The 18,158-nt window shown below is 43.3% G+C and overlaps 1 protein-coding gene across 26 annotated transcripts in view; it reads right to left on the bottom strand.

Annotated features, from left to right (window-relative positions):
• The window catches only part of PLCB4 (phospholipase C beta 4), a 183,701-nt gene that overhangs the window by 100,550 nt on the left and 64,993 nt on the right, over positions 1–18,158 (bottom strand). For 21 of the 26 annotated variants that reach the window (XM_088665578.1, XM_088665585.1, XM_035110090.3 and 18 more), the window contains one exon: positions 10,165–10,217. The exons of the other annotated variants lie outside the window; for them this stretch is intronic. The gene's annotated coding sequence lies outside the window, so the exon portion shown is untranslated. The remainder of the gene's footprint in view (positions 1–10,164; positions 10,218–18,158) is intronic. 26 annotated transcript variants of the gene reach the window in all.

The following is an 18,158-nucleotide window of genomic DNA, read 5'->3' as shown; positions in this document are numbered from 1 at the left end:
AATTTAAAAAATCCAAAATGCTTTTGGAGGGAAAATATTTCTAAAGATTGTTTTCTATTTAAGTTACATTATAGTCCAAAGGCTATTCATCAGGAAATAAGGATTTGTTTTACGTTTTTCATGTGTGTTAAAACTTATGAAAAAAAACAACAACCCACACCAGTTAACAAACATGGATACATATGATATAATGTTAATGCTTTATTTAAATAAATTGTTTAAATTGTTATTAAGGAAATGACTATTTTTCTCCTTCCAATAAAGTAGGTACAGCAGAAAAGTTGTCCAAATATAAACAGTTAACTTATTAAACCTCACAATAATTTCATAATTATCTGTCTTTGTATTTCTAACAGTATAACCAAATTGGTAATTTTTGATATAACTGTAAAAGCTACTCTGAAATTTTATTATTCCAAAAATGAAACCTTCCTGGTTGTAAATATTAAGATTATACCAGCAAGAATGAGTCTTTCTTTTTTTAAAAAAAATGATTTAAATCAAGTCTTACTGACTAGTGTAGTGATTTAAATCGTGATTTGAATCGTGATTAAAATTGATTTGATTTCAATCAAATCCACCCTGCTTTAAAGCAAAAGAGCTAATTAACAGCAAAACCACGAGCCATTTTAAATATCAGTCTCAGCAACATGAGCTTTGGGATTAAAGTATCTGCTTATGAGACATCCATTCGAAATATATTGGGTCTAGTTATGCTAATTGATTTTCTAACCTTTACTATAGCTATAATATATATTTAAAGCAAATGGAATTCACCAAGTGTGGATCCTTATAGGGCCAAATGGCACAAATCACATACTGTACTAGGGAGAATCCCTGAGTTTGCAAAAGTACAAGCAAACTTTAGGGGGTAAAACCATAAGAAGGGGACCCAAAAAGAGCCCAGATCTGAGTTCCATTTAATTGAAAAACACCCAAGGTTGTACCCGACATTAGTCACACTTAACATAGACCCACTGAAATTAATGGTCATGACATATTTGGGTCCATAATGTCACCGGGTCTACTTTGAGCAAATCTTAGTGGGCTACAATCCCAAATCTTCAATCTGTCACTCATGGTCACTCTCTCATGACCAATATAAACCAGCACTTTCAAACTGACAATCCCAGTTTCCTTCCTCCAAGGTTTCAGAAGGCCTTTCCCTCTGGGACTGCAGCAGGTTTATTTATTCTGACAATCAAGGGAATGATTCTAAATCACTCCATAACCATTATTATAGCAGCTTACAATCAATTATATAACAACTCTATACACACAACTATATAATGCACGTTGACATCTAACCACAGTTTGTGCTGTCGCAGTATCAGCCTCCTTCACTGTTGCCTGGCATCCTCTTCACAATACTCCTCTCTCCCACTGACACAACACGTGTTCAATTTCTGCTACTGGAGAACACAGCCTCTCCCATGTATGGCACATAGCTGCCAAGTCTCCCGTTTTTCGTGGGAAACCCCCGTATTTTGTTACTGTTTCCCGCCGTTATCCCGAATTGATTATATCCCGTAAATGCGGCCATGTCCCGGCTCCCAGCTCCCTGCACATGTCTGGACATGCGCAGAAGGGATTTCTGGTGCCCAGACATGCAGACACAGGCAGCCTGGCACCGGAAGTCGCTTGTACGCATGTCTGGACATGCGTACAAGCGACTTCCGGTGCCAGGCTGCCCATGTCTGGGAACCAGAAATCGGGCAGCGCCAGCACCGGAAGTTGCTTCTACGCATGCCTGGACATGCGTAGAAGTGACTTCCGGTGCCGTACCGCTGCTGTTCCCGGATTTTTCAATCCGGGAGTTGGAGGGTATGGTATGGCAGTGTTACTGAGAGGCTCAGCCACATTGTCATCCCAGGCATGCCCCTTAACTCCAGATTCACTACAGAAGACTGTGCAAAGCAGAGGGCTTTTGGAAGCGCAACAGAGGAAGCCCATCATGGCTTATGCTAGCTACCTCCGCTGATAGGATTTTAAACTTAACTCATTCTATGGGAGGAGCAAGAACTCTGCATAGATGTAGATGGCTTACTTTGCACACAGCATGTAGGTAAAGGACCCCTGGACGGTTAAGTCCAGTCAAAGGTGACTATGGGATTGTGGCACTCATCTCACTTTTAGGCTGAGGGAGCCAGCATTTCTCCACAGAAAACTTTCTGGGTCATGTGGCCAGCATGATTAAACCACTTCTGGTGCAACGGAACACCGTGACAGAAACCAGAGTGCATTGAAACACCGGTTATGGTACCTATTTATCTACTTGCACTAGTGTGTTTTCGAACTGCTAGGTTGGCAGGAGCTGGGACAGAACAATGGGAGCTCATCCCATTGAGGGGATTCGAACTGCTGACCTCACAATCAGCAAGCACAAGAGGCTCGGGGGTTTAGACCACAGTGCCACCTTCGTCCACTTCCTGTAAGTAGAGAGGCCCTGTAATAGATGGATTGCCTACTTGCCTGCTCTTTGCCTTGCCTGCTGCTTCTCTGTTCGCATGCTGCTGCCCATTTCGGGGAGATGACCGCTACACTCATACGACTGCTGACCCCCTCACTAAGAGAAGAACATACAGGGCCCACCATCTGCTCCCAACTAAGCCCACCTCACTGAGAAAGAGATTGTGCTGACATGTACCTGCTTTTGGCAGCTTCCGCGAGAGAAATAAATATTCTGCCCACATGCTACTGCCTGCCTGAGTGGAAGAGGAACGAAGACGAATGAATGCCTCTCCCCACAGGATGATGCTCCCTGCCTGAAGGACAGAGGCTGCCCACTGTGGCCCATGCTAGCCACCTGAGGGAGAAAAACTGGCCACTGTGATCTCATGCTGATGCTGCCTATTTCACAGACTGGCCACTGTGTTCTCGCACGGATGTGTCCAACCAGAAGGAGAGACACAGGCCATTGTGATGTCATGCTGATGCTGAAGGAGAGAGAAACTGGCCAATGCACCAGCCCACAAGTGCTGTTCACCTGAATAACAAGGAGACACTGCCTGGCACACCAACACACTGCTCACCATGTTCATGAGAATTATGTCCTTTGCACCTTGGACCAGATGGGGTTTCTTAACTTGATTTTTCTCTCCTGTTCCTGCATATTAGGTTCCCTTACCAGAGGTCTATAATAACAAGGTAATGAATCAACCACATTTATTTGTACACAAAAGGTAGGTAAAGGTAAAAGGTAAAGGACCCCTGGACAGTTAAGTCCAGTCAAAGGCGACTGTGGGGTTGCAGCGCTCATCTCGCTTTCAAGCCAAGGGAGCCAGCATTTGTCCACAGACAACTTTCCGGGTCACGTGGCCAGCCAGGACTAAACTGCTTCTGGCACAACGGAACACCGTGACGGAAGCCAGAGCACACAGAAACACCGTTTATGGTACCTACTTATCTACTTGCACTTTTTGGCGTGCTTTTGAACTGCTAGGTTGGCAGCAGCTGGGACAGAGCAACAGGAACTCACCCTGTTGCAGGGATTCGAACCCACTGGCAGAGGAAGAGAATGCGGGGGGAGCGCACCTCCCCTGGCAGTGCGATCCCAGTGGGGTGCCATTATGACTGCCCCCCTGCCTGCGCTGGGCACCATGCCCCCAGGACACACGCCACGCCAAGCCCCCGCCTGTTCTCCGCCCCCAATGCCAGAGCATGAAGCTCCGCCACTGTTCGAACCGCCAACCTTCTGATTGGCAAGCCCAAGAGGCTCAGTGGTTTAGACCACAGCGCCACCTGCATCCCACAGGCATGTGCCTCTGCTTGACAATTCATTAGCTCCAACAGAAAGAAAGAAAGAAAGAAAGAAAGGAAGGAAGGAAGGAAGGAAGGAAGGAAGGAAGGAAGGAAGGAAGGAAGGAAGGAAGGAAGGAAGGAAGGAAACCACTGTCCCTATCAGTCTTCAGCAGTCATTTGCATTACTTAAGGTTAGGTTGGAACACCTCCATTTCATAAACTTTTTTTAAAGCGTTTACATGCAAAAAGGACGGCTGAACCCAACATTAGGCAGAGTGAGATGAGTGCATCAGGAAGCTGATTTGGGTTGGTATGAAAAAGGCAGAACATTTTTTATCGGAGTAATTTATTATTACAGTGGAACTTCGGTTTATGAACACCTCGGTTTACGAATTTTCGGTTTACGAACGCCGCGGACCCATGTGGAATGGATTAATCCACTTTCCATTACTTTCAATGGGAAAGTTCGCTTCAGTTTATGAACGCTTCAGTTTATGAACAGACTTCCGGAACCAATTGTGTTCATAAACCGAGGTACCACTGTATAGTAGTCTTACTGCCAGGGAGTGGGATTTTCTGCCTCAAGAGCCTTGGGTACCACGTACCTTGACTGGAGTGGTGGGACCAGTGCTGGATTGACATATAAGCTAAACAAGCTATAGCTTACGGCCCACTTTCTTGGGGGCCCCCAAAAAAAATTAAAGGAAAAAACCTGGATGTACATTTCCAAAATATAAGATAAAATAAAATAAAACCTACATACAGCAACAGTGTTTTGTGTTGTGTAGGCTCCTATGATGTAAGTAATGGGCCCCACCTGCTAGACTGCTCCCTAAAATATCACTGGTTAGATACCAACTAGGTCCATACATTACCATATAGCATATATTCAACACAAAAAAACAGCGACAATTTGTTGTTGACAAAGGAGCCTGGAGAAGAGAAGGTTAAGGGGTGATATGATAGCGATGTTCAAATATATAAAAGGATGTCATATAGAGGAGGGAGAAAGGTTGTTTTCTGCTGCTCCAGAGAAGTGGACACGGAGCAATGGATTCAAACTATAAGAAATAAGATTCCACCTAAACATTAGGAAGAACTTCCTGACAGTAAGAGCTGTTCGGCAGTGGAATTTGCTACCAAGGAGTGTGGTGGAGTCTCCTTCTTTGGAGGTCTTTAAGCGGAGGCTTGACAGGCATATGTCAAGAATGCTTTGATGGTGTTTCCTGCTCGGCAGGGGGTTGGACTGGATGGCCCTTGTGGTCTCTTCCAACTCTATGATTCTATGAGAGCTGGACATGTAAAGGGCCCCATTACCTTCAGTAGCCTCATCAAACCTAAATCCGACCCAGGGTGGGACCCTCCATGTTCTGCTCTGCAAGATATCTTGGGCCAACCCTGCCACACAGAAACCTTTAGCACCTTTATCATTCCAGCCCCGCAGATCAATACTTCCGGAGAACACTTTTCACAGCACTTAGTGTTTACTACTGTTTTTCTCTGCTCTGAAAAGCAGAGGCATGGCATCTCCAGGGTAAGATTACCCAAGCTCACTTTTTAGCAAACAGCACTCTGGTGTCACTCTTCTCTGACATCATTAATCGCCACAGAATCCTTTTCAGACCAACCACAAGCCTGAAATAAATACTGTCAATCCATACAAATTGGAGGGTAACCCAGAATAAAGATCAGGTACCTTGCATTCTGCAGCTGCCAACTGCGGCCAAGAAATATAAAGGGGAGGGGAGAGAGAGAAATAAACTGCTACAGTTAAACTGAGCTTCCTCTTGGAAACTAAAAATCTAAGGTAAACCTTCCAACTTAAAGCACAAAGAGATATTTTAATTACCTCTGACTCAAAATCAGTTCTAACAAAAACAAAGCACGGCATACGTTGATGCATTAGTGATTAGTACCACACAAACGGGGAGGAGAGCAAGGTTTTATTAGATATGGTCTTACTATCAATTTTCGTGGCATTATCAGATTACATAAAGGCCAGCTGGGGAAAACAAAAAGGCCTTTCTAATAAAATGCTCATTAATCTTTCCTCTCCAAAAGCACCCGTCCTAAATGGTGTGCAACCAGATGGATCTCGTTGCTCAACGACACATACAGCTTTTGCCATCCTAGAACAGCCAGTCACCACGGCTAAGCTTCCTGATCACTACGGACTCAAAGTATCTTCTCCAAGAGCAACATTACAACTTGCAAAAGCATTTGGTGTAATTCTGCGGATGTGAGCGCTTCACTCTATTAATATTAACTGGGCCATACAGTTAATGTTTAACTGTTCTTTTGTTTCCTAAACAATGGCTAAGAATCCAACTGTACAGTGGAACCTCGGTTTACGACTACCTCCGTTTACGAAAACCTCAGTTTACGAACGCCGCGGACCTGGAAGTGTTTACATCCGGGTTCTGCGGCGTCAGATGTGCAGATGCAATCTGCACAGTGCATGCATGCGCAGAAGCACTCTATCGGTGCTTCGCACACGCGCAGAAGCGTGCCTAGGAGCGAATGCCTCGGCGAGCGAATGCCTCCGCGGAAGGGGTTGTGTTCGCAAACCAAGGTACCACTGTACATTGAAAAAGTGATTTCCCTCGTCAAGCCTTGCCCCCAGAAGAACAAGGGCACCACGGAGGCTTGCTTGTAAACACAAAGGCTGAAAATGCAAGGAAGCACTTGTATTTGGTTGATGATGCTACAACTCTTGTGATTAATGCAAACCATGGTTTGGATCACTCTTCAAGCCAACTCCAAACTTTGAGCTTTAGGTATTAATGCAAACCATGGTTTGGATCACTCTTCAAGCCAACTCCAAACTTTGAGCTTTAGGTATGTAGACATAAAGAGTTGGTTCGCACATCATGGTAAGTTTTCCCCATAGCTGTCAAGTTCTCCCTTTTTTTAAAGGGAAATTCCCTTATGCTGAATAGGCTTCCTCGTGAGAAAAGGGAAAACTTGACAGCTATGGTTTTCCCTAACATTACAGACCATGCTTAAGCAGGAGATACTTTAAAACAATAATTTAAAAGTTCATTCAGCTGATATGTAAACATTCATATAGTGTGAAAATCTTCGCCAAAGTTTCCAGTGAATTCTTTGGAGGCAAAACATGGAGGCCGACAGTTCGCTTAAGAGCAAAGTTACCAGCATTCATCTGAGACCACACACCCCTTGGCAAGCAGACAACATCAGGAAGGTTTTTCCAAAGATAAGAAGGGAACCTCCCACTCTTAGCAAGATTATCTTGATATCAGATAAGGCAGACATTGTTCTCAGGGTCAATAAGACATTAAACTCAGTGCATAATGCATCTAGGCCATTTTGCCAGTTTCGAGTGGGGGCTGTTATCCAAAACTAACAACTTTCTTTCCCTAAATCAAACTTTGTGCCTCCTGGTTGGTTGTTCAGGAAAGGCGCATTGCACAATTTAATGCTCCATTCCATCATCCAAAAACAATGGTTCAAAGGAAATACCGTCAATTGTTGGGGCATTCACCCAATTAACCCACTAGTAATGCAATAAGCTGAGGAAAATACCATTGTGTATTGTGAATCAAAAGAGTTAACATTGCAAAAGAGGGAAGATTTCATCTGTAAGATTTACGCTTTACTCCTAAATCCTGGAAGACCTAAAACGTGGCTGCAAATTGGTTTAACAAAAGCCCAGATTATATCCAGGAGATGGATTCAGCAAAAGTGTAAAACATACATTAGAGACATGAAGCATGTAGAGTATAAAACACAAATAGTTGTGCAAGTGAATCACTGTGTGGAATTTAAAATGACCTCTCCACTAAGCATGCCACTTTTCTTAATGCACTTCTGAGATTCATTAAAGGAAAATCCCCTTTATTTTAACAATCATATATAATAGTCTTGCAACAAAAATTTAGAGGAGTGTGTACAGAGGGAAATGAAATGCAAAAAGGAACAGGTAGTGATTACCTGAAAACATAATATTTACAGTGACCAATTATCAAAGCAGCAGATCGATCTCACATTACACATAGCTTCCAGAATCAAACACAACCTGACAAAAACCCAAGTCAAACATATTGGTATCTGAAGAAGTGTGCATGCACATGAAAGCTCATACCAAAATAAAAACTTAGTTGGTCTTTAAGGTGCTACTGAAGGAATTTTTTTATTTTGCTTCGACTCAGACCAACACGGCTACCTACCTGTAACCAAGTCAAACAGACAGTGTTACTAGCTACAGATGTTAGTTCAACTAAGGATGTTATCTGTGCTGATCTTTAAATGCTTTATTTACACTAAATGCTACTTGCAGCCTTTGCACCAAGGGGGGAAAAACAACATCGGTCATTTGCAAACCCCTTGTTTTTATTAACATGCAAGTTCCCACATATAAAAGGCATGGAACAGGAAAGCATTCAGGACAAATTCAAAGAGGCTAGGTCTACTGATGACCAATAATGCCACAGCTCTAGAGAACTGCTGGCTTTTATTTTATTTTACAAGGTTGACTCAGCCCTCGTGCGTTTCTTCACAGGTGATGCTGTGGCAAAGCCATCTCGTCCGCAACTTCTAGAGATGGGGAAAGGAGGCAGAGAACTTGCAGTGATGGTAACAGGAGGACCAGGCAAGGGAAATTCTACAGTTGAGATAAGTGCTCACCCAACTTGGCAGGCAGCAGAGATGGGGAGGCATTTTGGTGGTCTCTGGGGCAGCCTGTGAACAAGTGCAAAGGGTTTGCCCCACCTACCAGCAGTGGCCAATATGCTCATTGCTACTGGGTGCCATCCCCCCTCCTTTTTATTCGCCAACAGGGTGCCAATGTGAGGGCATGAAGCGCAGCCCTTCCTCTGAAGGCCCCAACTTCTATTCCCAGCAAGTCCAGGTAGGGCCAGGAGGAATTCCTGGCTGAAACCAAGCTTAGTGGGCCAATGGTCTAAGGATCAATAGTCTAAAGCAGGTATAAGGCATATTCCTAGGATTTAGCTTCTTAATACTACGTTGAGATCTGGCTACATGGGGATGTCTAAGTCAGTGAAGCCAAGTCAGAACAAGACCACTAAATGGGGCTTTAACTTGTTGGTAAACGGAAACGTTGGGCGGAGTTGACTGTGCAAACCAGCAGCGGTCATGTTTTCTTCCATACAAACCACCCACACACCCTTTCTGGAAAAAGTTATGCCCCCCCCCCAAAAAAAAACCAGCCAAACCTTTATTTGCAGGCTACTAAAACTACTACTGATGTAATTTTAGAGAACAATCCTAACTATGTCTACTCAGGAAGTAAGTCCTATTGATTTCAATGGGGCCTACTTTCAGGTAAGCAAAGCTGGGAGTGCAGCTTTAGATTCCTAGAAAACAAGATTTCAAAGAATCTCCTGGACTTCTTTTTCCTTCCTCCCCATTATGGATCCTACTGTTAGTAATTTCCTCCTGCATCTTTTATAATAATCCAAATCGTTTACATCTCTATTATATCCAAAATTCACCATTAAACTACAAATGTTATTCCAATCCTACTAACGATTTTAACTGTTTGCAGTGGTTTTTAAGGTAAATTATAATTCCCCCCCCCCCATTCCTTATTAAAATTTTGGTCTTCCTAATTTCTGATTCTTCCCATCATTTTTGCCATTTTGGCATAATCCTAAATCTTGACCCGGCCAAGAGATCTGAGGTTCACAATAAACAAACAGATTAAAAAACACTCAGGAATCAGACCTGATACTAGATGACAGCAACCTATATTTCCCTTGATAGCTGGTAGCAGAGAGATCGTTCTCCAAAGATATATACATATGCAAGTCTGGTTTCTGCAATCAGCACCAAGGGAGTACAGGTTTCCCCAGCCCAAAGTATCAATGTGATATATTAGATTAGAGCTGCAAGAATAAATTGCCTCCTGAGGTGCCTCCTTCAGATGCTGCCAGATTCACTTGCCATAACCCTTGACACCTTCTGTTGCTCATGGCCTGTTCTCTTGCTGCAAATAAGGAGCTATGATGAATCCGATGCCTTTGTAACCGGGTAATTAGCTGGAAGGAGCAAGCTAAAGATTAAAGGAGCTTTTGCCAGTTTCAACTCAGGAGCTAGGAGGGCAATCCCTGCCTGCAGCAATGCATACCATCTTTGCTAAAGTTTCATGACACCGATGAAATCAAACATGCACTCTTGTTTGCTCCTCCACATCCTTCCCAAACCTCCCGAAGCATGTCATAAAAAAGAAAAGAAAGAAAAAAAGAAAGAAAGAAAAGGGGGGGGGAGAGAAGAAAAAGGTTTTAACTTAAGAGGTGTCAAGGTTATGCTCTGCACATGAAACTTAAATTCAAATACCTATATATTTAGGAACATTTCCTGACGGATTTTCACATAAATAAAATTATTATTTCAATACAATGGTGGCAAGTTTGCACCATTGCGTATAAACAGGAAACTTACCAAGTAGCACTTATCCAACTGGTATGTTTGAGTGGACAGGGATACTTTTCTTTCTGCAAGAAGCAAAATAGTGAAAAGTGTTGTTTACAGAAGCCCCATTGTGCAAAGCCATCTTTATAAATCAAAACATCATCACCATTATTAAATTCTTCTAGCATTTCTTGGTCCGTTTTCTCAAAATGACCCAAGACAGTTTACAGACACACACACACACAAAATGAACAACTATTTTTTTCTTTGAGAAATAAAACTAATGATCAGTGAAAACAGGCCATTACTTTCCCATTACATACATGTTCCTATGCAATCACTTCAAAAAATGGATTTGCTTACACTTCCTCTTAAACCACAAGTGGGAAAATGCTAGACATGTGTTTCAATTAAAGAAAGACTAGTCAAGTCTACGGTGGTAGGGCGTAGCACAATTCACATCTACATCTGGTCAAACATTTCTTGCCAAACCCAAAGAACAAGGAAAGAGTTACAGGTATGTGCATACCCATGCCATTATACAGAAAACAACCCCTGACACTCCTCACATATAATATATATGGAACATTCTCTGTCTGAATTCAGGAATGTCCCAGGTAAAGACAGGGTAGTTTGTCAATCAGATGTTGCTTTCTACTTATAGACATAAAAAGCAGAAATCTCAGGTACCTTGATTAACAAGTGTGCCCCTGAAGGACCAGGTGCGCAGCCTGGGAGTCATTCTGGACTCACAGCTGTTCATGGAGGCGCAGGTCAATTCTGTGTCCAGGGCAGCTGTCTATCAGCTCCATCTGGTACGCAGGCTGAGACCCTACCTGCCTGCGGACTGTCTTGCCAGAGTGGTGCATGCTCTGGTTATCTCCCGCTTGTACTACTGCAATGCGCTCTACGTGGGGCTACCATTGAAGGTGACCCGGAAACTACAACTAACCCAGAATGCGGCAGCTAGACTGGTGTCTGGGAGCGGCCGCCGAGACCACATAACACCGGTCTTGAAAGAGCTACATTGGCTCCAAGTACGTTTCCGAGCACAGTTCAAAGTGTTGGTGCTGACCTTTAAAGCCCTAAATGGCCTTGGTCCAGTAAACCTGAAGGAGCATCTCCGCCCCCTTTGTTCTGCCCGGACACTGAGGTCTAGTACCGAGGGCCTTCTGGTGGTTCTCTCGTTGCAAGAAGCCAAGTTGCAGGGAACCAGGCAGAGGGCCTTCTCGGTGGTGGCACCCGCCCTGTGGAACGCCCTCCCATCAGATGTCAAAGAAAAAAACAGCTACCAGATTTTTAGAAGACATCTGAAGGCAGCCCTGTTTAGGGAGGCTTTTAATGTTTAATAGATTATTTTATTTCATTTTTCTGTTGTAAGCCGCCCAGAGTGGCTGGGGAAACCTGGCCAGATGGGCGGGGGTATAAATAATAAATAATAATAATAATAATAATAATTATTATTATTATTATTATTATTATTATTATTAGAGACTCACTTGCTCCCCTTCAGTAGGAGACTACCAAAGCAGACTGGGCCCTTTTAGCTGAAGAAGCACCTTATGATCCAGACAGGACTATGTAGAGCTCAGTCTCAGTATGTTTGTTGCTGAAGCAACACTTGCCTTGCCCTGCTCCCAGCCTGAGCTTTGGGCTGCTTTGCCACAGAGCCAGACAACATTCAGGCCTTGAAGATCCTCAGTGTAAAAATACATTTAGCCTATTGAAGAAGTAAGATTGTCAAAGAACACTAATATGTAATGCACTCAAATCTAAGCTGGGCCGAAGCTTCCTGGGCTTTAGGAAGGAGGTGACAGGGCTCTCAAAGGATGCTGGAGCCGTGCTGCCTCCTTCCCGAAGCCAGGTGGTCTTTGGGAAGGTGGCAGGAGGGCTCTTGGACCCTTAGGGGACTAGACTAGCCCCCCTGGTTCACAGACTACTGAGTTCCATCTGGCAAGTAGAAAGGCTTGCACTAATGTAATGATTGTAACAGCATAACTTTGAATTCCACTGTTCTGAAGATGGCCACATCACAACTTTTAAAAGGGCTTGACAATCCAGGGCAAAACAAGCTCATATGAACAGCAGGTCTGTCTCCCATTCCCTTCTTAATGGCTAAAACAAGGTTCAGTTGCACATTACACTCATGGTTTTATTTTCCGAACAGGAACATTAAAGTGATCGAATGTCTAGGAGCAATTACCGAAAAAGGCAAAAACAAAGCTTAGTATATATATATTTCTGACATGACCCTGAAGGTCCGCATATTAAATTATTGCAAAAGAAAACAAAAACTTGAGTGGAGAAACATTGAGGTTTCCCACTGCCAATGTCAACACACCAATCTGTCTCCAATTCCCCATTATAGGAACCCGAAGCGCTGCAATTATATTGCATGCTATACGGTACAGTTACAGAAGAATTTCTTGCTGCAGAGTAATCGGGTCCTCCCTCAAAGAGGGCACATGTTGCGGTGAGACCTGGAAACCGACACCCTGTGTTGTGGGTGGGTCAGATTAGTCATCCACAACACCCGATTGGTAGGTCCCTCGATGTTGGGTTCAATCTGGCCAATGGGACACAGTCCAAACGGATTGAGGGACCTATATATTTGCATGCACATGACTCAGAGCTTCCTCTTTTGGTGTGTGCATTCGGAACACCTGCCCACCTCTCCCTATATTTAGGGCTTGTTATGTTTGACCTTGCTATGTCATCGTCTGTCATTGGGACATGGCAGGGATTTCCCCCACTTGGCTGATTGGCTGGTGCCATTTGGGTTTCGCCTGCCGTGTAGCAAATCGTCACAACTTGTAAGGTTGCATATAGGCTCTGGTTCAGGTGATAGGGATGGGGGAACGCTCTCGCCATCCCTATGTGAAGGGTATTCCATTAAAAGAATCCAGGGACTCAGTGGTTTGGTCAACCCTGTGAGGGGGTTGTGCCTGTGCCAGAGTCCAGGGGGATATCTGGGTGGTGGACATAGCCTCTTCCTGGCTTTCCACATGCCCAGGTGTTCACCCTAGGCTGACCTATGCTGGTGCCCAGGGTCCAGGGAGCTAGTCAAACCAGAGCCTATGGAACCACTCACTTGCTGTAATCAATAAAGTCGTGGCCTAAATTCTGCCAAAAACCAACCCAAAATTTCAGTCATGTCTGAACTTATTTAGGGGACGGTTTCTGGGTCTGAACATGCAAATGTTGTTCAGCAGAATCTCAAGTAGCTTTCTAAAGAGTTCCCTATGAAAACATAATCATACAGCACAAGCATCCAAACATTAGGAAACAAATTCACCATCAATGGATTGCCGACATCATAATGCCTCTATGCAAATATTATGTTGCAACCACACTTGGAATACTGTATGCAGTTTGGGGTGCTGCACCTTAAAAAGAATACGGTGCAGCTGGAAAAGGAGCAGAAAGAAGAACCACCAAGCTAAATGTTGTCCTATCGTAAAAAAAACAGGAGCAGACATGATTTTTTTCACAACCAAAAAACATATTTTAAAACCCCTCCCTTGGTAAATTTGCAAAAATTAAGTTTCACCCCCTAAAATGGCATGCCCAAGTGGTGCAGGCTATATCACACATACAAATGCACAAGCACCCTGACTAGAAATGCCAGCATCTCTCACTTGTTTTCCTGGAACTGCCAACAACAAGGTCAACAGCTATTTGCTAGTTCATCTTAATGAGGGACAACCTTTTGCCAAGCAAGAACATGGACGGAGCCCCATTTGCTCTTTTTGCAGAGACTTTTGACCACAGCCATTGGCCCAGATCCAGAAAAGTTGCACACAACCCATTCGTGCCTTGCCAGGCTTTGCGCTTCTTCCTTGGAAAAAAGACCTGCACCTCCTTGGTCTTATTCTGCTTTTCAAGGTTTCGTAACTGATTTGTAGCACAGCAGGGGTGCCGCACTCGAAAACAGAAAACCCCCAGAGCCTAGCTGCACGGGCATTTCTGCACAAAACCCAAAACATCTTACTTATGTTTTCATGCTACCACAAAAAAGCAGTAATAGAGAGAAACAGGGAGCATCAACCTCAACTGAGGCCAAACAATGTCACATAAATGTTTTAAGGTTGTGTGCTTTGCTTAGAATGCAATCTTAAAACCTACATGGCATAAACAAGATTTGGGTGAGTGGGTATAAGAGCTATAATGAGTAAAATGATTTAGGTTATGTCTGGAGCAGACTGCAAACCAGCTAGAATCCAAACAGCCTGCATTTAAGCAAAAGCCCCCAAACAGCAAAGCCTTTAGAAAACGGGCTAGGCAATGTAGTTCCCCTCTAGGTGTTGTTGGACGACAATTCCAATCAGCTCCAGCCAGCACAGCCAATCAATTATATTGAGTGTCAGAGTGTGTGTGTGTGTGTGTGTGTGTGTGTGTGTGTTGTATTTATTTTAATTGATGCTGTGAGCCACTTTGGGTCTTGCACTGAGAGAAAGGCAGGATATGAAACAAATAATCAGGGATGTGGTGCCAGTTCTATTCCGATGATATTTGGAGGGTACCAGATGCCTCGCCCTGCCCTAGAGAACACTGATTTTATTCATTAATGGTTCATATCCCTTCTCACTTATTACCCAAATCGCTGGGCCTTGCTGTTTTCCTGCAGTGTTCCCTGGTAGCAAATGGACCATGATGTGATTAAAGAAGTTTCTTCTGACTACAATAAGCCTGCAACTTACGTGGGCTGGGGTGGGTACATTCCAGCATGCCTAAAACCAAAATCGTGCATAGTCAAAATGCACCGAGTTCCACGCCAGGTGAGATTGCCAAAGCATATACAGGTGAAACTCAGAAAAATAGAATATCGTTGAAAAGTGCATTTATTTCAGTAATGCAACTTTTTATTTTTTATTTTTCTTTTACTTTTTACAAATGCTTTCTTTTGGAAATTCCACAGTAATAAAACAAATTGTTACAATAATACAAAAATAAACATTTCATTAATTACATTCCATTTATAATTGACCCGCCTAACAACAAATAATTACAATTGCAACAAATAAAGGCTTGACATATCTTGCTTTGCATGTCATGCATCTATCTCATATATCGGTTTCACCTTTTAAGTTGCATTACTGAAATAAATGCACCTTTCAACGACATTCTAATTTTCCGAGTTTCACCTGCATGTGCCAAGCAATTCTGAAGATGCTATTTGCCGATATAAAAAGCTATTTACAAATGAGAACAATGCACTATCCAAACGAGATTGGGCAATCTGAGTTCTGAACATGATTTTGGAGAAACTATTAAACCTCAAACCGCCTGGTGCTAGTTAAGTATTACCCTTTGCTCCCCATTAAAAACTACACATTTCATATATTCCATTAGGCATACTCAGCCTCCCTCCCTCCCCTCACCAACCTCCAGTATAGTACATTTTGCAAAGTGTGAATCATCTGGCATTTTTTAATGAAGTCCCAGGCTTAATTTAACACTTAAGTTGCTTTGCCAAAATCCGCTATTATTTTCACACTTTTTTCTTCTTTCTTTTACAGAAAGAAGCAGCAGCTGGGCTGGAACTCTGAGCAACACAGGTGTTAAGCCTCAAAATGTATTAAGAATGCCCAATGGTGATTCAAAACTGTTAGCCAGCACATTAAGAGCTCCACACTGGGTAAGATGAGACAAAAGGAAACCGACACACTTTGGGATTAGAACTGAGAACTTCTGGGGAATATCAAGCCCTTGCACCGTACCTCCAGATTTGATGAATGAGACCTTTTCCTATATTTGTATAGACATCTTTGAGTCACAGCAAGGAGAGATACAGTGGTTCTTTTATTAGATGGCCACTGGTCAAGGAAGAAGGCGGGCTTAGAATGGGGCACGACACATAATTCATACATTTTTCTTCCCCCTGCAAATGGGCATTCTTTACTAAATTTTTGGCTGTGTTTGTCACCTGGTTATCTTGGTCTGCAAGAAGAAAAGATACTGTAGCAGTGGATGAATGAGCTGGTATAGAAAACAGAAGAGGGGGGAAGAACCTTGTTACACAGATCTTCACAAAGAGAACAAGCTAGCAGTACATGCACTACTGATTTGATACTGCTGTCTCCATGTGGAGATGGTTCTCGGCCTTTTGGCGAAGATCAAGTGCAGAGAGGTCTTTATACACTTAAGTTACGACATGAGCAAAAAGTAGGTTTGTTGGGTACTGCTCCAGAGAGTTTGAGATAGACCAGAACTACTAAATTAAAACTGGGGGCGGGTGGGATATGGACCAGGTATTTACACATTGGTACCCATTTGGAGTCAGCTATTGTCCCGGGTGTGTGAGAGAGTTTCCCCAGACACAATGTGTTTTTCTTGGGAGAAAAGCAATGACAAACCTAGACGGCATCTTAAAAAGCAGAGACATCACCTTGCCGACAAAGGTCCTTATAGCTAAAGCTATGGTATTCCCAGTAGTGATACATGGAAGTGAGAGCTGGACCATAGAGAAGGCTGATCGCCGAAGAATTGATGCTTTTGAATTATGGTGCTGGAGGAGACTCTTGAGAGTCCCATGGACTGCAAGAAGATCAAACCTATCCATTCTTAAGGAAATCAGCCCTGAGTGCTCACTAGAAGGACAGATCGTGAAGCTGAGGCTCCAATACTTTGGCCACCTCATAAGAAGAGAAGGCTCCCTGGAAAAGACCCTGATGTTGGGAAAGATTGAGGGCACAAGGAGGAGGGGACGACAGTGGATGAGATGGTTGGACAGTGTTCTCAAAGCTACCAACATGAGTCTGACCAAACTCCGGGAGGCAGTGGAAGACAGGAGTGCCTGGTGTGCTCTGGTCCATGGGGTCACGGAGAGTCGGACATGACTAAACGACTAAACAACAATTGTCCCAGGTGTGTGGGAGAGTTATGATAGAGCAGGTTCTTTCCCCAGACACAATGCCATACAGACCATCATTTCCATTGGCTTTCACAGGCCAATTGATTAATTTCTGTTCACCAACCAATATATCAAGGAGAAATGAGAGGATTTAAATTTGCCAGTGCCGTTCTTTGAAGGCAGCAGGCTGAGCTTCAAGGCCAGGATCAATCCAGCTGAAAATGAAATCAAACTCACTCTGACCATCACATTTTACAAAGGCCCAGGCAGAATATGCAAAAAGATATATAATCCAGAATTCCAATCTGTATTCATAAGCATGAATCAAAGTTGCACAAAGCACAAGTGCAGACCCTCCAAGTGTCCCTATTTTCCAGGGACAGTCCCAGATTTATGAAAGCCATCCCGGTTTCAGATTTGATCCCAGCAAGTCCTTAGTACATCCCTATTTTCACTAGAGAAATATTGGAGGGTAAGGAGTTATTCAACCCCGAACCAAGGAAATAAGTAACTATAGAACCTTTAGAAGACATATGAAGGCAGCCCTGTATTTTTTTATGTTTAATGTATGTTTTTATAGATGTTGGAAGCTGCTCAGAGTGGCTGGGGCAACCCAGTCAGATGGGTGGGGTGTAAACAATAAAATGATGGTGATGATGATGATGATGATGATGATGATGATGATGAAGGACATCCTTATTTTCATCAGAGAAATGTTGGAGGGTATGCAAGCATCTAGCAGATCATTCTGACTTGGTGAATATGAAAGGAAAGTGTGTAAGGGGGTAACTAATTATTCCCAAGAATGCTCATAAGGAAGTATAAACATATGTTATAGGAGAGGGGTGTCCAACCAGTTGACCGTGATCGACAGGTCGATCCCCGGACGATTGTGGTCAACCTGCTCCCCTAAAAAAAAACCTCAACAACCCCCCCAAAAAAACGGGTAGATCACTGCCAGTTTATTTTTCCAGGAGTAGATCGCAGTCTTTTGGGAGTTGGATGTCCCTGTTACAGGAAATTAGACATAAAGGGTGAAAGAACCACAGAAATGTTTCCCCTCCACTAATTCCATAAGACTTATGAGATACAGTGGATATATTAGCTCAATATTCTGCCTCCCACATTTTCTTACTAATGCTTTGGGCTAAAAAGTTGTTTAAGTGGCACT

This window comes from Zootoca vivipara, chromosome 3, assembly GCF_965207765.1.
Source record: "Zootoca vivipara chromosome 3, rZooViv2.hap1.1, whole genome shotgun sequence".
Classification (NCBI taxonomy): domain Eukaryota; kingdom Metazoa; phylum Chordata; class Lepidosauria; order Squamata; family Lacertidae; genus Zootoca; species Zootoca vivipara.
This window is presented reverse-complemented; position numbering and strand designations above follow the sequence as displayed.